At 48.7% G+C, this 18322-nt stretch overlaps 1 long non-coding RNA gene across 1 annotated transcript; it reads right to left on the reverse strand.

The window, feature by feature from the left end:
- Nucleotides 1-8724: 8724 nt before the first annotated feature.
- Nucleotides 8725-18295, reverse strand: LOC140626321 (uncharacterized). The gene is made up of 3 exons (XR_012025513.1): nucleotides 18145-18295; nucleotides 17757-17887; nucleotides 8725-17194 (listed from the first exon to the last, which is right to left on the reverse strand). It is a non-coding gene; the product is annotated as an uncharacterized lncRNA (long non-coding RNA).
- Between the last annotated feature and the right edge of the window lie 27 nt (nucleotides 18296-18322).

The raw sequence follows: 18322 nt of genomic DNA on the forward strand, positions 1-18322 counted from the left end.
GCCTGGTACTGGGCCCCCTGCCCCCTCTGGGCTGCCCAGTATTCCAGAGGCTTCTGGGACGACACCTCACTGGGCTTGTGAGGTTCCTCCAACCCCTCTCTTCCTGGTGCCAGCTGCGGGGTAGGCCTTGCTCCCTGACCTCTTGCTCCCCTCCTGTGTTCCAGCTGCTGAATGGCTGGGACTTAGTGAGCTCCCCATTCCCAGAGGATTTGCTGGGGAAAGTCATGAGTGTTGCCAGTGCTCAGACCAATCTGAGGGACGATCACGGAGGTCGGAGGTGAGATTGTTGAGGGGCAGGCGGGGACTGACAGGGCACACCTCCCAGCCTTGGTGTCCTGCTCTGATTTCCACAGTGTCACAGGGAAAAGGGAGACCCAGACTGGAAATTAAGGCCTTTGTCCTGCCCTCAGCTGCAGGGATCCCTGAGCAGTCAGACCAGTACCTTCACTGATGGGGAGAACGAAGGCCAAGGGAAAGTATAAACTCTCCTTACTACCCACAACCCACTGACAAGTCCCGAAACAGGCCGAGGGACCTTCCTCTGGGAGCTCAGCTGCCTCAAGGTTAATACTCTGCTGAGGGCAGCAGGCAACCCTAGCTGACATTAGCCTGATATCCAGGATCCTGTGAATCTTTAACATACAAAATCCCTTTAGAAAATTCCTTTATTGGGGATCCCTGGGTGGCTCAGCGGTTTGGTGCCTGCCTTCAGCCCAGGGTGCAATCCTGGAGTCCCGGGATCGAGTCCCACGTTGGGCTCCCTGCATGGAGCCTGCTTCTCCTTCTGCCCGTCTCTCTCTCTCTCTCTCTCTATCATGAATAAATAATAAATAAAATCTTTTTTTTTTTTTTTAAAGAAACTTCCTTTATCTCCACCCCCCGGACACATGTTGGTGATTATCCCCCACGCATATGGCCCTCTGTTATTCACAAGGAGGGTCCCAGCACTAAAGTTTTATTAGAGGTACTGGCCAGTTGAGTGTCTGCCTTTGGCTTGGGTCGTGGTCCTGGGGTCCTGAGATGGAGTCCTGCATTGGGCTCCCTGCAGGGAGCCTGCTTCTCCGACTGCTTGTGTCTCTTATGAATAAATAAATAAAATCTTTAAAAAAAAATCTTCCCTTCCTTAAAAAACAACAACAACAAAAAAAACCAGCAGCTGGTCCCCTCAGGGTTCTGGAAACCTTGTTTCCAAAATTCCTTAGAGACTTATGCTCTCCCTGACCCTCTCCCAACCTGAAAATATATCATGAGCCACTCCTCCTGACCCCGGTACGGCTCTCCCGGCCCACAGGTCTTGTCCTCTGCTTTAATAAAACCACCTTTTTGCACCAAAGCCATCTCAACAATTCTTTCTTGTGACATTGGGCAGAACCGCCCAAGGGCTAAGAACTCGACTTTGGTGTACATTTTCTGCTTTTGTCTGAGATGAGCCCATGGGGCTGGGAGGACAGATGGGTCAGCCTTGCCTGGAGTGGCTCATTCCTTCCTGCAGCGCAGGCTGCCCTGGGGCTGTGAGGGTGAACGTCAAGGTCAGGTCAAGGTTGGGAGAGGCAGCATCTGTACTGTCTGACTGCCTTCCCCGGGATGGGGGGTCTCTCCTTGTGGGCCTGAAGTGTCCTGTGACACTCTTTCCCCACCGTGTACATGCAGATGGTAGAGTCAGGCACCACACACTTCCCTGATCAGGCTGGGGCCGAAGGATGCTTGACATCATCCAGCACTAGCCCACTGGTCAAAGCTGGAGGTCAGGGCAGGTGGGGGGCAGGGTAGGGAGAGCAGAGGGGAGAGAGCTAGCCAACTGAAGCCACTTTGGAGGAATCACAGCATCTCTGAAAACAAACCAACAATCAAACAGCAAAAAAAAAACACCTTGTAGAACGCTTCCATGTGGTGCTGTTGTAAGCGATTTACATGTATTAATTCATTTAATCCTAAGTAGCTGGCTTAACTACAGAGGGGGATGGGCAGGGCTGGAATTTGAAGCCACGTTTCCTATCTTCACTGGACCCCTTACTGCACCCACTGTCATCATCCTCCTCCTGCCTCAGGTCTCCAGGGGTGGACCACTGGAGCTGGGGGAGCTGTCCCAAGGACTACCCGGTCTTTGCAAAGGTGATGAAAACAAGTGGAGGGGCCACCAGTAAAAAAGAAGCCAGTCCTGTGGCCCTTTACAGAAACTTGGGTGTAGGAGTGTCAGGTTTCTGTTGGGCATGGAAAGGATGGAGGTCAGGTGACACTGCCCTGTGTCCATCAGACAGGGCACTTTGCTCAGCGATCAAGTGTTCCTATAACAGATTTTGTGCATCATGCTATGTGATCTCACAGGCGTGAACCCAGGCGTTCCTGGGTTGTCAGTAATTTCCACTTTATTTGGGCCTCTCACCATGTCGGTCACAGGCAGGGCATGGGGTCAGGCCGGCAGAGTGGCATATCATCAGCACAGCAACCGACCGTGTGTGCTAAGTGACCTGGTGTCCGTCTGCAAAATAGTAATAGGAAGTAGTAGCTATGCAGCTAGTTAAGCAATAAGAGCATTGTCTGAGCTCCTCCAGATGATGTATGTTACACAAAGGACAACAGACACACTGTTCTCCATCTGTGTTCACTTAACAACGCATAGTTCAAAAAAAAAAAAAAAAACAACGCATAGTTCCACATTAACACATAATTTAGCTCTTGTGCTTCCAAAAATTAGTTCTTTCATATGGTTTTGTTTCAAAATCCAAAAGGTATAAAATAAGGCACCTGAAAGCCTCCCTCCCAGTTATCCAGAGTCAATGTGTTTTCTCTGACTCCTTCCACACATGTGCCACTAGAGGAGGCTCCAGAAGAAAGCACTCCCCTCACCTTGCATTTTTAAAAACATAAATAGTGATACATTTTTTGTAAGTAAGCCTTACACCCAACATGGGGCTTGAACTCACAACCCCCAGATCAAGGGTCACGTGTTCCACGGATTCAGCCAGCCGGGCACCCCATAAATGGTAATAATTTAACTTAGAGACCTCTCAATATTGGTACCTAAAGAACATACTCCTTTTTAAATACAGCTACACAGTATTTTTTTTTTTGCTTGAATGTATCGAAATTAGTTTCCTTTTTTTTCTTTTTAAAGATTTTATTCATGAGAGAGAGAGAGAGAGAGAGAGAGAGAGAGGCAGAGATACGAACAGAGGGAAAAGCAGGCTCCATGCAGGGAGACTGATGTGAGACTCGATTCTAGGTCTCCAGGATCATGCCCTGGGCCAAAGGCAGGCGCCAAACCGCTGAGCCACCCAGGGATCCCCTCAAACTTAGTTTCCAATAACATTTAGGTTGTTTCAATTTTGTTAAGTGTCTATTTTACTGACTTAAATAAAAATGTTAATTAATTTAAAATAATAAATATTTCATAGAAAATCTTATGTGTCAAGCTTTGTATTAGGCTCTGATAATAACAGTTTCAGCAAGACAAACAGGTTCTTGGGGATCCCTGGGTGGCTCAGAGGTTTGGCGCCTGGCTTTGGCCCAGGGCGCGATCCTGGAGTCCCGGGATTGAGTCCCACGTCGGGCTCCCTGCATGGAGCCTGCTTCTCCCTCCTCCTGTCTCTCTCTCTCTATCATAAATAAATAAATAAATCTTAAAAAAAAAAAAGACAAACAGGTTCTTGCCTTCATATAAGTTATATTACGATTACCTTGCAGCTATACTCTTTCTTAAAAAAAAATATTTTATTTATTCTTGAGAGACACAGAGAGAGAGGCAGAGACACAGGCAGAGGGAGAAGCAGACTCCATGCAGGGAGCCCAATGTGGGACTTGATCCTGGAACTCCAGGATCACACCCTGAGCCAAAGGCAGACGCCCAACTGCTGAGTCACCCACGCATCCGAACAGCTATATTCTTTTTTTTAAAAAAGATTCTATTTGAGAGAAAGAGAGAGAGAGAGAGAGAGCGCAGAAGTGGGGTGGGAGGGTGGAGAAGCAGACTGCCTGCTGAGCACGGAGCCGGACCTGGGCTCAATCCCTGGACCCTGAGATCATGACCTGAACCAAAGGCAGGTGCTTCACCGACAGAGCCTGTTTCAAACTGTAACTATGCAGCAGGAAAGAAGCCTTCCTTCTCTTGTGTGGGTTCACTCTTGATCTGTGTTGGTGGTACAGTTTTGCTTTTGCTGTTCAACATCACATTCCTTCAGGGACATGAGGCAAAGGCAGTCTTCACAGGTGTCCAAGACACCACCCCAGACTTACCTAGACAGGTATGGTGTCTGTCCCTTCCTTATCCCTTTGCCTGGGCCCCTTCTGGGAAAACACTGAACAGAGAGAGCGTGGTGGTGTCTCCTGAGGGGAGTGGGAGGCAGCTGAAAACCAGTCCTGCAGGCGCTGGGAGGCATGGAAAGCAAGATGGAGCTTGAGCCTGGCCTCCAAGCCCCAGTGTGATCTCTTTGGACTCCACTGACAAAACACAATGGAAAGATAAGATGGCTGAGAATCTCCAGGCGATGACACAGAGCATGAGAAGCCAGACACGGCCTCCTTCTGGTATAGAGCGGTGTCCTGGCCGAGTACTCATGAAGGTCACTGCCTTCTACATGCTGAAGTTGCTAGTTCAAGGAGCATGTGCCTTTGTCATCTTAATACACATGGACAGATTGCCCTGCACCAAGGTATATCTAACAGCCACCTCTGGAGGGCTTTGCTGAGAATTACAGGAGTGACTCCCTGTGAATGTGACCACACACACTGTGCACTCTGTGCTGTGTTAACCCTCACCTGCACGCACTTCTCTTCTGGGACTGCCTCTCAGAGTGTGAATATTAAGAGGAATTTGATGTTTCCTTTTCCACTTTTGTGGCTCTCTTTCCATAGCATCTGTGTTTAAGTTGGTCTGAATAGTCCCGGGAGACTCCGTGACTATCCACTGGCTGAACAGGGTCTAATCCATATCCATTTAAGCAGATGTTTCACAGGTAGGTGGAAGGAATGGCAACACTGCAAACCTGGCACAGCTAACCCAGCAAGCAAGCACTGTGGCCTGTGAGCATGTGTGTTGTAGTGAAGTCGGGAGTGTTCCTTTCCATAGACTGGGGTGCTTACAGAAGTGACACACAGTGGAGGAAGCATAGAGGAGAATGTGGACAACAATGTTCTACCAAAGTTTACATTTTATCCATCAACATTTCCCCTCAGTTTTGTTTCTTCCTTGTCGCTATTCTGAAATTCACCCATAGTTTCCTCTTTCATTAAAGAAAAGCACTCAGCTTGTTATAAATCGGGTGAATCAGGCACTTAGGATAAATGGGTTGTTATGTGGGAGAGGTGTTGCAAGCAACCCTGGGAAGGCAGATTTCAATTCAATATGAAGAGAAACCTTCTCTCCGGACGCCTGGGTGGCTCAGTGGTTGAGTGGCTGCCTTCTGCTCAGGACATGATCCTGGGGTCCTGGGATGGAGTCCCACATCGGGCTCCCTGCACGGAACCTGCTTCTCCCTCTGCCTATGTATCTGCCTCTCTCTCAAATAAATAAATAAAATCTTTTTAAAATATAGATATATATTTATTTTTTTAAAGATTTTATTTATTTATTCATGAGACAGACACACAGAGAGAGGTAGAGAAACAGGCAGAGGCTCCATTCAGGGAGCTGGATGTGGGACTCGATTCTGGGTCTCCAGGATCACCCCCTGAGCGGAAGGCAGACGCCCCACCGCTGAGCCACCCAGACATCCCTAAATAAAAAATATATATATATTTAAAAAAAAAAGGCACCTTCTCTCCATTGGAGCAGCCCACCCAGGGCCCATGGGCAGAGAGAGTGGGCTTCCCGCTCTTCCTTCCCATAGCTGGACACTCAGCAGGAGGTTAGGCTAGGTAACCCTGTGGTCCTTTCTAGCACAATATAAATTCCCCCCCCCCGCCCCCCGTTTTGGGTCTTGTCCGCCTCTTCTCCATGCCCCTGGCACCTTCGCAGTTCTCCTACCCCAGGGCCTGATCCGCAAGTGGAGGCCCTAAAGCACCCCTGGTCTGCCCGGCAACGCTGACGTCACAGACTCGCCGCCGCGGATAATTGGTTGTTGGGCATCCAGGGGGAGGAGGCGGCGGGCTAGCAGGTGAGAGCCGTGCGGGGTCAGGTCCAGGTCGCCCGCAATGATCCGCCCCCCCGCCCCCCGTCGGTCCGGCCTGGACTTCACGCACCCACTGGGCAGCACCCCGTGACTGCCCGACGCCGGGAAGACGCGCTGATGAACCTTTTGGTGTACTGTCCTGTCGCTGCCCGGCATTTCCAGCCTTTTCCCGCAGAAATACCTGTTTGGAGGAAGGGTGGCATCCTTAGAGCTGTGGCACAGGGATATCCTGTCCCAGCACACGGAGGACCTTGCGTCTTCACTAGAGGAGGGTGTATGGAGAGGGCAGGTGCAGATTTCAGCCTGGTGTCTTGAACTGTGAACGGCTCGTGGGCTCCCGTGAGGGGTGAATGAATTAAGGGATGCGGTGCTGGGCCCTGGGGTGGCCCCTTGGGGACAGAAGAGCGCTGTGTGCAGGGTCTGTGCACAAGGAGTGAGACCCAGGGGCAGGTGCAGAATAGAACCAGCCTGCTGAAGGGATGAGTGACAGTGGGGACCCCAGCCCCTGTATCCTACCTGCTCCAGGCTGTGGGAGGGCTTCCCGCACCCAACCCCTCGAGGTCAGCTCTCATACCTTGGCCGGGCCCAGATCACACTAGTTTCTTCACTCGCACATTCGCACAGTCGTGTTTCTGAATTCTGGGCGAAGGACTTTGGGTGCTGCTGAGGAACCCAAGGGTCTGCTGGACTGTAAGGAGCTGTCCTGATGGTTGGGTGGGCTTTGCTGCTTTCCAGGGGCCAGCACAAAGGTAGGTCACTGGAGCCCTGTCTACTCCCCTCTCTTCCTCTTCCTCACTGCACACTTCCACAGTTTCCAGGACTCCTGTATCCTGGAAAGCCCTGCGTGTGTACCATTATCCTTCCTGCTCCCAGAAAGGGACCCACCACGTGGGGTCTGTGTGTGTGTGCACTCCTACAGCGCCCACCTGGGGGCTGCTCCACCATCCTTCAGTGCAAATGAGGAAGCCCAGACCCAGAGTTTAAAAACTCGAGCCAAATCAGGGGCACTTGAGTGATTCAGTTGTTTAAGCCTCTGACTCTTGATTTTGGTTGAGGTCCTGGTCTCACGGTCCTGACATCCAGTCCTATTTGGCCTCCACCCTAAGTACAGAATGGCCTGAGATTCTCTCTCTCTCTCCCTCTGCCCCTCACCATCCCCTCTCAAATAAATGAGTACATCTTAAAAAAAAAAAAAAAAAAAAAAGACTTGAGCCCAATCAACTTGAACTAAACAAAAAAGACTTTTGTTGAGTGAATGTTTGACAGCCATATTGGCCAGCCAGGTATTTGGCTCCCACCTGCCCTTGGTGGTCAGCAACATGAGGAATGGTTGGTATTACGAAGTCAGTCACCCCATGAAGGAGGTAAACATAGTTACAGCTTTATCCCAGAAAAAGTATTTGTGAGAGTGGGGGTAACTATATTAATATGTTCGAGTATAAGATTTTTAATATGCTTCTTGAAACTGCTGATGCAGTAACTGACCTGCTGACACCCCAAGAGTCCAGCCTGCTCAGTTAACCTGTTAATGCTACTCCCAGGAGTAGGATGAGGGCCTGGCCATCATGAGGGCCTCACCAGCTAGTGACTGACAGAGGGGATACAGGGCTGCAGACTGTGAGTGTGGAGTGGAGTGTGCACATGTGTGTGTCTGGGGTGGGTGGGGGTACACGTGGGTGCAGTGACTTTGTGTTCAGGTTATCCCAACCAGTCCAGTGGGGCTTTCTGCCCAGTCAGTGTTATCAGGGTCACACATCATTAATGCATTCAAACCAGGCTTACCAGAAACGGGAGATCTCATTTTTGTTTCTTACGCTGTTTGAAATATTTTGACAGTGAGTATATGGTCTTTATAATCTTTTTTTTTTTTTTTTTTTTTAATTTTAAGTCCCAAACCAACCAACTTGAGGAAGCTCCTTCGGGGGATGCCTGGATGGCTCAGTGGTTGAGCCTCTGCCTTTGGCTCAGGGTGTGATCTTGGAGTTCCGGGATGGAGTGCCACATTGGGCTCCCTGCGGGGAGCCTGCTTCTCCCTCTGCCTTGTCTCTGCCTCTCTCTGTGTGTCTTTCACGAATAAATAAAATCTTAAAAAAAAAAAAAAAAAAAAAAAGAAGCAGCAGCAGCTCCTTAGGGAAAATACTCAATTTAGGGAGGGATGGAAGGCTCGCTGGTCACTGGCGCCATCTAACGGTCACAGCAACTACTGCTCAACCACTGAGCCACCCAGGCCACCCAGGTGCCCCAATTCCTATTATAAATCAAACGTTTTAAAGATTTTATTTATTTATTTGAGAGAGAGAGAGCGCAAAAGCAGGGGGAGGAGCAGAGGGAGAAGCATATAACTGCCGAGCAGGGAGCCCAACACAGGACTCAATCCCAGGACCCCAAGATCATGACCTGAGCTGAAGGCAGATGCTTGACCTCCTGAGCCATCGAGGCGTCCCATCAAACATATTATTTTTAGTTAGTTAGTTACTTAGTTTGTTTGTTTGTTTGTTTATTTATTTATTTATTTATTTATTTATTTATTTATTTTAAAATTTAAATTCAATTTGCCAACTCCATCAAACCTATTTTATTTCTTAAGATTTTATTTATTTATTCATAGAGACAGAGAGAGAGAGAGGCAGAGACACAGGCAAAGGGAGAAGCAGGCTCCATGCAGGGAGCCCAATGTGGGACTCGATCCCGGAACTCCAGGATCAGGCCCTGGGCTGAAGGCAGCACTAAACCACTGAGCCACCCGGGCCCCATCAAACCTATTTTAAATTGTAACTTCCTATACCAGTTACCACAGAGTGCTTAAGCATGTGAATAATTCCACCCCAGACTAAAGAAACTTGATATTTTAATTACTGGCCATAAGAAATATATGTATGCTTTGTTTTTTATATAATAAAAACAGCATAGATTTATTTTGCCATCTTTCTGCATTCCAGTTTTAAAACTGCCTTACCAGACTGTAAAGACTATGAAGGCTGACATCATGTCTTTTCACAAAAACAAAAATCAAAACACAAAAAACCTTGAGCCAACTTTATTTCCTTTACACACCTGTCATACTTTCAATGATAGTTATGGGATATATCAACCAGTAATATTTTCTTAGGAGCCACTTACCAACAATGTCAACACATCGGTATGAAAACATTCTGAATCTTTTGTTTTCACTTTTCTGAGCAGACCTTTTGATAACATTCTCTTTTTCAGGTCAGAGTCCCTCCATTACGTATATATTTAAGGTTACTTATTTTTAAGTAGTATCTACACCCCAAAAGGGACTCGAACCCATAAGTTCGATCATGAGTCTCATGCTCTTTGGACTGAGCCAGCCGGGCATCTCAAGAGTCCCCTTTTGGGAACCCTCTTGCACTGTTGGTGGGAATGTGAACTGGTGCAGTCACTCTGGAAAACTGTGTGGAGGTTCCTCAAAGAGTTAAAAATAGAGCTACCCTACAACCCAGCAACTGTACTGTGTATTTACCCCAAAGATAGAGATGTAGTGAAAAGCCGGGACACCTGCACCCCAATGTTCATAGCAGCAATGTCCACAATAGCCAAACTGTGGAAGGAGCCTCGATGTCCTCCAACAGTTGAATGGATAAGGAAGATGTGGTATATATACAATGGAATATTACTCAGCCATCAGAAAGGACGAATACCCACCATTTGCTTCGATGTGGATGGAACTGGAGGGTATCATGCTGAGTGAAGTAAGTCAATCAGAAAAGGACAATCATCATATGGTTTCACTGATACAGGGAATATAAGAAATAGTGAAAGGGATGATAAGGGAAAGGAGGGGAACTGAGTGGGAAAAATTAGAGGGAGACAAATCATGAGAGACTCCTAACTCTGGGAAACAAAGGGTTGCAGAAGGGGAGGTGGGTGGGGTGATGGGGTAACTGGATGACGGGCACTGAGGAGGGCACTTGATGGGATGAGCCCTGGGTGTTAAACTATATGTTGACAAATTGAATTTCAAAAAACAAAACAAGGAAACAAAAAAAGAGTTCCCTTTTGATTCTAGTTTGGTGATATCAACACAAAAAAAATGCATATACAACTTACTCAATTCTACTGCCAGGAAGTGATTCTACAGGTAAACTTCATGTGTGGGAAATGACACATTTACAGTTATTCAATGCAGTGTTGTTTGTAATTGCAAAATATCATAAGGATAAAGGGCCTATTACAAATGGACTGATGGAATAAACTATGAGATAGCCATCCAGTGGAGTAGTCTTTAGCTATAATAAAGCAATAGGGGAAGCTCTCTGTGAATTAATATGGAAGATGTGCCTCAACTACAGTCTGCTGCTGTACTTACAGTCGTGAAGGGGAGACATATTTGTTTGGACAGCTGCAATCTCTCTGGAAGAACACTTAACACACCAATTGTGTCTATCATGAGGCCTGGCTAGCACATATCTTTTTTTTTTTTTTTTAAGTTTATTTATTGAAATCATCTCTACCTCCAGTGTGGGACTCGAATTCACAACCCTGAGATCAAGAGTCACTCACTGGCTTCTCTGACTGAGCCAGCCAGGGGCCCCCGGGGCATCTCTTCTGGATCCCTGTAAGGGGTCTGAGCTGAGCTATGCCCACAGTGAATTTAGGAGCAGAAAGGAGCTACCTGTTTTGGGGAGCCTCTGTGGGCTTGCAGAGTTCCCACATGTGATTATGTCAGCTCTTCGCTACAACAGCAGGAGGGATATCTTATTATCCCCACTTTAAGAATGAGGAGGATGAGGGGCGCCTAGGTGGCTCAGTGGATGAAGCATCTACCTTTGGCTCAGGTCCTGGGATCAAGCCCTGTGTGGGTTCTCTGCCCAGCAGAGAGTCTGTTTCTCCTTCTGCCCTTCCCCCTGCTCTTGCACAGGCTCTCTGAAATAAACGTAATCTTAAAAAAAAAAAAAATAGAAAAGAAAAAGAAAGAAAAGAATGCGGATGGTGAGGGAGGGTGAGGGGCACAGAGGCTCAGCAGTGTTCTGTATGTCTTGGGGAGGTGGCTTCTGGGGTACTTCCTGATCAGTTTGGGACAGGGTGCAGGAGCCAAGCCCAGATCTGAGCATCTGGGGAGGTGCTCAGAGACGAGGCTTGTGGCTCTGGGCTTTCTGGATGGTTAAGGTAGAGGACAGTGGGAGTGTCCTCGCTCTGGGCTGTGAGACTGGGAAAGCTCCGTGTTTCTGTTTTTAAGTCAAGCACACATGTCCGTGAGTGCCTGCTATCTTTGTGATATTACACACAGATACTTCTTTTCTTGGAGGACTTTCTCTTAGAGGACTGGGCCATCGTTCCTCTTTCATCTACTTTTCTCCCATAACAAAATTTTAAGTACTAATATTTGTCTGTTTCAAGCTGACAGAGCACTTTTAATGCATGTGAGCCTCATAAGCATGGAAGCAAGTGAGCAAACAGAGGATTGTCCCCACAATAGGGCAGGGGCGTCTGCCACTCGCTCACACCAGCTACTGCCTCCAAGCACATTCAGCACATGGGACTCGAGGATTTTGGGTTTTACTTTAAGTCCTCTTCCCTTTCACCTATGTTTGCTACCTCCCTTTATATCAAAGAATTGCCCATGGAACTGTCTTACAACGATGATGGCAGATATGACTATCCTACTGTTCTTGTTCTCTCCCGGTCCTCAATGCCCAGGGGAGGAAGTCATTCAGGAGTTAACCTCAAGGGGAATGGTCGTAGGAGCCCAGCCCCTTCTCGTTGTGGCTCTTTGAGCTGTTTTGTCCTCCCCTCTGAACACTTTGCTGCCAACATTAACAGCCAGGTAGTTTGCATTATTCCTCCTAAGGCCCCAAGAGTAGAAGCCATGTGACCCCAATTCCCTTGGTAAGATGTTGGTAAGAAGTCAAGGACACTTGCTTCCTGTGTTACCCGTATCATTGGACAATTTCCCCACCATGGCTTCAGTCGGGTTGGGTTTAAGGGAGAGAATGCAAGCATGGCCTCAGATCTAGGATTGGGGCATCTAGCGCAGGAGAAAGAGGAGGAAGCTCCGTCACTGGCTGTCTGCCTGACAACAACCAGGGACAATGGGGCCACCAGTCCTTTTCCTGAGGTCTGAGGGCTCTTGGTCCACCTGTCTGTCCCTCCTTTGTCTCCTCCCTGCTCCTACTTGTAATTATCCAGCAGGATGCATGTCTGCTCTCGACAAGCTGGAAATTCTCCAGCTTTGCCCCTACCTCCTAGCAGGATCTTGGGATAGGACCAGAGAGGCTGCTTCTGGTACGGCACTTTCTGAAGAGCACCAAGGCCATCCTCTGGGTGATGTGCTGTGCACAGAGGCTATGAGCTTTGTTAGTGCTGCCCCGTGGACGAGAACTTGCACGCTAGAGACTATATCTATAATGTCCTGGAGGACTCATGCAGGATGTAGATGGGTGGACAATGTGTCTCTGGTATGGCCTGTGGAAGAAGGCACCTCACTTCACCAATGCTAGGAGAGATCTGTGACAAACATGAGGCCAGCAGGAGGTCAACAGACTTGGGACTAGGAGAGTTAAAGGCGGAGTGAAGACTGTTGAGTCAGAAGATGTTTTGTTGCTTAATCTTTCATTAAGCTTCTAAGGCACTATGCTGCGGTGGGGAGGCTGTGGGCACCTGGCTTGGGGGCCCTGCTCCCTTGGGGCTCAGGGTCTGCTTAGGAAGGCAGGCATTAAAGAAAGGGTTGTGTACTTCAAAAAGAAATTACCACTGAGCAGAGTGCTATTCAAGGTGAAGTCTGTGCTGTGGACTCTGGGTAAGTGTGAGAAATTCTGGGAAGGCTTCCTTGGGGAGGTGACTTGAGCAGTTACTGAGGTGATGGTGCCCTAGGATGGGCAGGCTGAAGAGCACATGTCCAGGCTGTTACTCCCTGAGCTGAAAGTATCTGGGTGAGTTCCAAGAACACAATCAGGCCAGTGTGGTGGGAGCACCATGAGCAAGAGGGAGGAGGACCAGACATCGGGGCTGGAGCAGGTAAGTTTGGGCAGGTTGGTCCAGCATCTGAGCTGCAGCTTTCTCATCTGAAAATGGACCATGATAGCAGCGGAGACATGGTTGGGAGGATTAAGGCAGGTAAAGTGAGTTGCTTGTAAGTTAGACAAGGAAATGTGTTTCTGTGCTGATCTAAGTGAAATAAATACTGAAAGCATCTGAGGGTGTATGAATCATGTTGACTTTCAGAATATCAGAGACACTTGGAAAGACAGAGAAGAGTGAAAACTCGGCAGCTGTTCTTTGCTCTAGATCGCTGAAAGCAGAGGCTTTCCTTTCTGCTCAGATTCGAGTCCTCCATCTGGGCCCCTGGATAGGGCGGGGCCCATCTTGCCCTGTCATTTCCATATAGGGCCATTATGAGGATCCTCCTAGTGTTTTTATAGTATTTCCATGAATAGAATCTCTAGTGTGTTGTCTCAGATTTGTTCACTTGGCTCCTAAAACATCCATTCATAAATAAATTTTCATATTTGTCCACTCAGTTCCACACACCCTTTTCCAAAACCCACACTGCTCCAGAAATAAAAATGTTGTTTCTACCTCATTGGTGGGATGATCAGATGTGAAGCTATTTATGGTCTTTATTTACTGCACCTAATGTTAATAATCACGTGCTTTGGGGTGCCTGGGTGGCTAAGTTGATTGAGCAGCTCAGGTCTCGATCTCAGGGACATGAGATGGGTCCCATGTGGGGAGCGCTCAGCAAAGTCTACTGGAGATTCCCTCTCCCTCTCCCTCTGCCCCTTTGGCTCAAGCTTTCTCTCTCTCAAATGAAAATATAAATCTTAAAAAATAATCATGTATTTTACTGCAGAGACAGGGTTGTGCTTATTTCGGATGTTAGCCCTGTACACATGTATCAAATAGTGGAGTTCTCAGCCTTCTGTAGTTTCTAATAGAAAAATGTGGTGGTGTGACTTTTTTTCTCTGAGAATTATTTGGATCGTGTGCTAGTGAGCTCTGAATAAATGAACAATCATTATCGATTCCTGAACTGGACATAATGAGAGAGAAATCTGTTGCAGCAAAATGAACAGACAAAACCCCTACCATCTCACTGCCCAAATGCATACGTGCATTATGATGCATATGTTTCTTGAAAAAAAAAAAGATACATAGCCTTCTTGGGCTGGTATGAATATTCATATCTCGTAGGTACGTAATTACATATATTTAACTCAACATAACACTTGTTTGTTGTGACGTCTTTAGAAATCCAATTCTCTTGTAGTTCCAGGAATCCAGGAATAGAAATACTACATTTGTCTGTGAGGACGGAATGCTTTCTAAATCTGTTAACCTGACCTCATATACCCTTTACAAGGAGGGAGAAACTAGGTAACTATTTTCCTTTCTGTTGTTCAGATTAAGTAGCATCTCATTACACTGTGTTCATTTATTTATTATAAAGGGCTCCCTTCTATAATAGAGATTATAGAAGAGAAATCATTTCCAGGAGCAACAGGTGGTGTCAATTTTGTATTCTGGCACTTGGCCCCAGCAGGTGTGAGACATGCTCCCCCATGACCCAGATCATCTTCTGGGTAGGGAGGTGGCTCCAGAGCAGGCCTAGGGATGTGGCTGTTATATTTCTCTGAGTTGCTCAAGTCCATCCTGGGCTTCCCTATAGATGCCTGTAAAGGCTCCTAGAAATACTCTATCACGGTCTAGGCACCAAGCCCCAAGGCCAGCAGTGTCAAGAATGTACAACTGGACTAGAAGTGTGCATGGGGAGCCCAGGATGGACTTGTTGCAGAAAGGCTTCCTTAGCCCTGACCCTCTTCTGGCTCTGCAATGCTGTGAGCCTGTCCCCGGAGCCCAGGACGAGGAGATCCCGCAGGCCAGCAGGAGGGGAGGGTCAACAGGACTCTTAGTGGTGCTGCAGGATGAAGCCTGACCTGTAAATACCCCATGTTTGAATTTGAGGCTTTTGTCCTACACGGGACCCTAAATTGGAAGAGCTGTGCAGGACAGAAGGCCGTTCTTGAAGACAGGACGTCCACCCTGATGCAAGAGGACGTGACCACCCACCCTCACGCACCCATGCTCACACACACCCTCACCCACCCACTACTCACGCACCTACTGTCACGCACAAGCACCCGAATGCACTCACCCTCGCGCACACCCCCACACACCCATCCCCACACAAGCACCCTCACGTGCCCACCCTCACACACCTACTGCTCGGATATCCAACCTCACGCACACCCACCGCTCACATACCCACCCTCACCAGTTATTCGATGCTCTCTGACCTCTGACAGATGCTCGGGGGTGGAAGCCAAGTCAGAGGCAGGCCTTCAGACTAAATCTCTGAACACAGTGGAGAGAATTTGGAAACAGACTACAAGGCTTGAGTTCAAATATTGGGTCTGTCAATTTCAAAGTGGGGGGGGGGCGGGGGAGAGGGAGGAACCTCTGATTTGTAGTTTGTTTCCCCAAATCACCGTTTAGGGGGCTGCATACTAAGGACATTACATCTACTTTGTGTGGCTGGGCGAGAATTCAGTTGGATGCCCTCCGAAAGCACCTGGCACTCAGCCAACCAGCACTTAACTGGGCTACTTTGGTTAATATGTTTTCAGGGCATGTGAGCTATTAAGTTCTGGGCTCTACACTCTCAGTGTTGGGCATAAGGTGAGGAGAAGACGGGAAGGGAAGTGGGAGGATGGGAATAAAATGAACCAAAGATTGATCCCTTTCAAAGTGGGGAGGACAGTTAGCAAGAACTACGAAGTAGTTACAAAGGTAACACCTGTAAGACATTTGAGAGAACATTGAATAACAACAGCAACAAAACAGGAGCCCAAAGATTCATGGCCCCAGAGACCATTACAGCTACCATCCTCAAGTATCTTCTTCCAGCTTTTAAACATAGACACATCAAAGTTGTACAAATCTCCTGTTCTGCTTTTCTGCCTCAAACTCTCACACTTTGCCACGTTAATGTCATCAGTTGCTCTATTTAGCGTGTTTTCGTAGCTGTTCCTCGGAGTGGATGCATTCCCGTGTAGGAACCCAGCAAATACTCTGTGAGCTGGACATGGCGGTGGTTCCCTTTCTGATTTAATACCACCACAGCAGCAAATATCACCAAAATACTTTCCCGTTTCTTAGACTCGCGGACTTCTTTTTTGGAGGGAGGATCTGTCCTCCCATCCCCCGCAACTCAGCACAGCCTAGAAGTAGGGACTTGAGGGAAGACAGTTGCTAGAATGCAAGAGGAGGACTGGAGAACCCAGCTGTGGGCTCTGGGAGGGTGCCTCCGCAGAGAGCACCCTGCAGAGGGCATGCTGAGCCCTGGGCCAGGACCACACCGCAGTGCACACGGGGTGGCCAGGCACGCTTCTTTTCTAAGCAGTGCACGTGGCATCCTGGTGTCGGTAACTGCATACCACGTGTACTCTATGTACTCACACTGGTGGGTCCTCCCAGCTGAGAGCACAGCAAGTCCCTCAGAGGACAGGTGGCTGATGCTCTGACTGGTTAGAAATCCTGCCCCACTCTCCGCTTCTCTTCTGCCCATTTCCTAGCTCACTGGATCTCAACCACTCCCTGGGGAACATTTTTAAAAAGCTGTGGGCTTTTCTTTTGTAATCACAGTGATGGGGGGGGCATGTTGGCATTTATGAATAAGGCAGAGCAATGAGATGTTCTTCCAAGCATAGCCTGCACGATGAACTGTCCCTCATCCAGAATCTCAAATGTCCCTTAGGAGATTCATGTACATGAAAACCTGTGTTTAATTATCTGAGCCTAGAAATTAATACTGTTTAAAAAATGGTATTAATATACAATGAACTTTCTAGGAATACAATTACAGTTCTGTGTTAAATGACTTTGCTACCAAGAGTTGTTCAGCATTGTGTCAAATGACTTCATTGATGGCAACATGCTGGAGGTAGCTGAGTCACTAAGTCAGCACTTGTGTCAGCATGCCCATGTCAGCTCCATGCCTGTGCGTCTGCGGACAGGTACACACATCTGCCTCCTTCCTTACAACCTGCAGGGCAGTCGGGTCTCAGTACGCACACAGTAAAATATTGCTCCTGGTATTTTATCACAGATTATTGTTTTTCATTGCCCTGTGATGATACAGATAAGGAAGCACGTTGATTTTTCATACTTATGTCTGTAAGTAGGACCTATCATCTTTGGATTTCAGCTCCGTACAGTAAAGGATTCATTGTAAGACGTTTATTACAGAAAGGGCTGGCAGCTGAGAACCTCCACTCCCATCAGTCTCACACTATTTCCGTTTTCCCTCCTCTTTACCAGGACCAGCCAGAAAGAGCTTTGTTCCCCTGTAAGGAAACACCCCCCCCCCTAGCATCCCAAACCCACACCCATGAACACACACGCACACACCGTTCCCTCCTGTGAACACACACACACATCTTCCCTCCTGTGAACATACACACTTTCTCTGCTGCAAACACACATACACCCTTCCCTCCTGTGAACACACACACACACACACGCAGCCTCCCCTCCTGTGAACACACACACACACACCCTTCCTTCCTGTGAATGCACACATACACCTTTGATCCCGTGAACACAGACCCCTACACACACACACAGCCCTACAAACACAAACAGCCCCCCGCTCCCAGCCCTACACACACACATAAACAGAGCCCTCACCACCGCACAGAGCCTCGCTTAGAGCCTCACAGCCGGGAACTCACTGAGGCCCGCACCTGCAACTGCAACCTGCACCTGCCTGCAGTGCCCAGGACTCCGGGGCCGTCACCAGCAACACTGAGTCTGAGGCCCTGGGAAAGAAGGAAGGATAAGGTTGGTTGCAGCCCGCTGGAGGTCTTTGTCCCTGATGTTTTCTTCTACTGCTCCCATTTCTTTCCGGTGCCGCCTTCCCGGCTCTGGCTCCCGGTCCTTTGTCCGAGTCTCCTGCCCTGGGCTTCCCCTCTCCCCGGGAGCCTCTCGGCCCCCCACCCCCGCCCCATCCCCGCCCCCGTCTGACCAAACCGTCCCCTTCCCTCCCCCAGCGCCCCGGCCTCCGCCTCTCTCTCACCCCGACGCAGGGCACTCCGGGCCGTGCGGCCGTCCGGCTCCACCTGCGCCCCGGATCCCAGGCCCAGCACCTGCTCCTCCGCGCGGCGCCCGCACCCCCGGCCCCACCTAGCTCTCGTGCTGGCCCCCGCCGCCCGCCCCCGCCCCCGGCGCCGTGGGCGGTCCAGGGCGGGGCCGGG

The sequence above is a fragment of the Canis lupus genome, chromosome 37, assembly GCF_048164855.1.
Source record: "Canis lupus baileyi chromosome 37, mCanLup2.hap1, whole genome shotgun sequence".
Classification (NCBI taxonomy): Eukaryota; Metazoa; Chordata; class Mammalia; order Carnivora; family Canidae; genus Canis; species Canis lupus.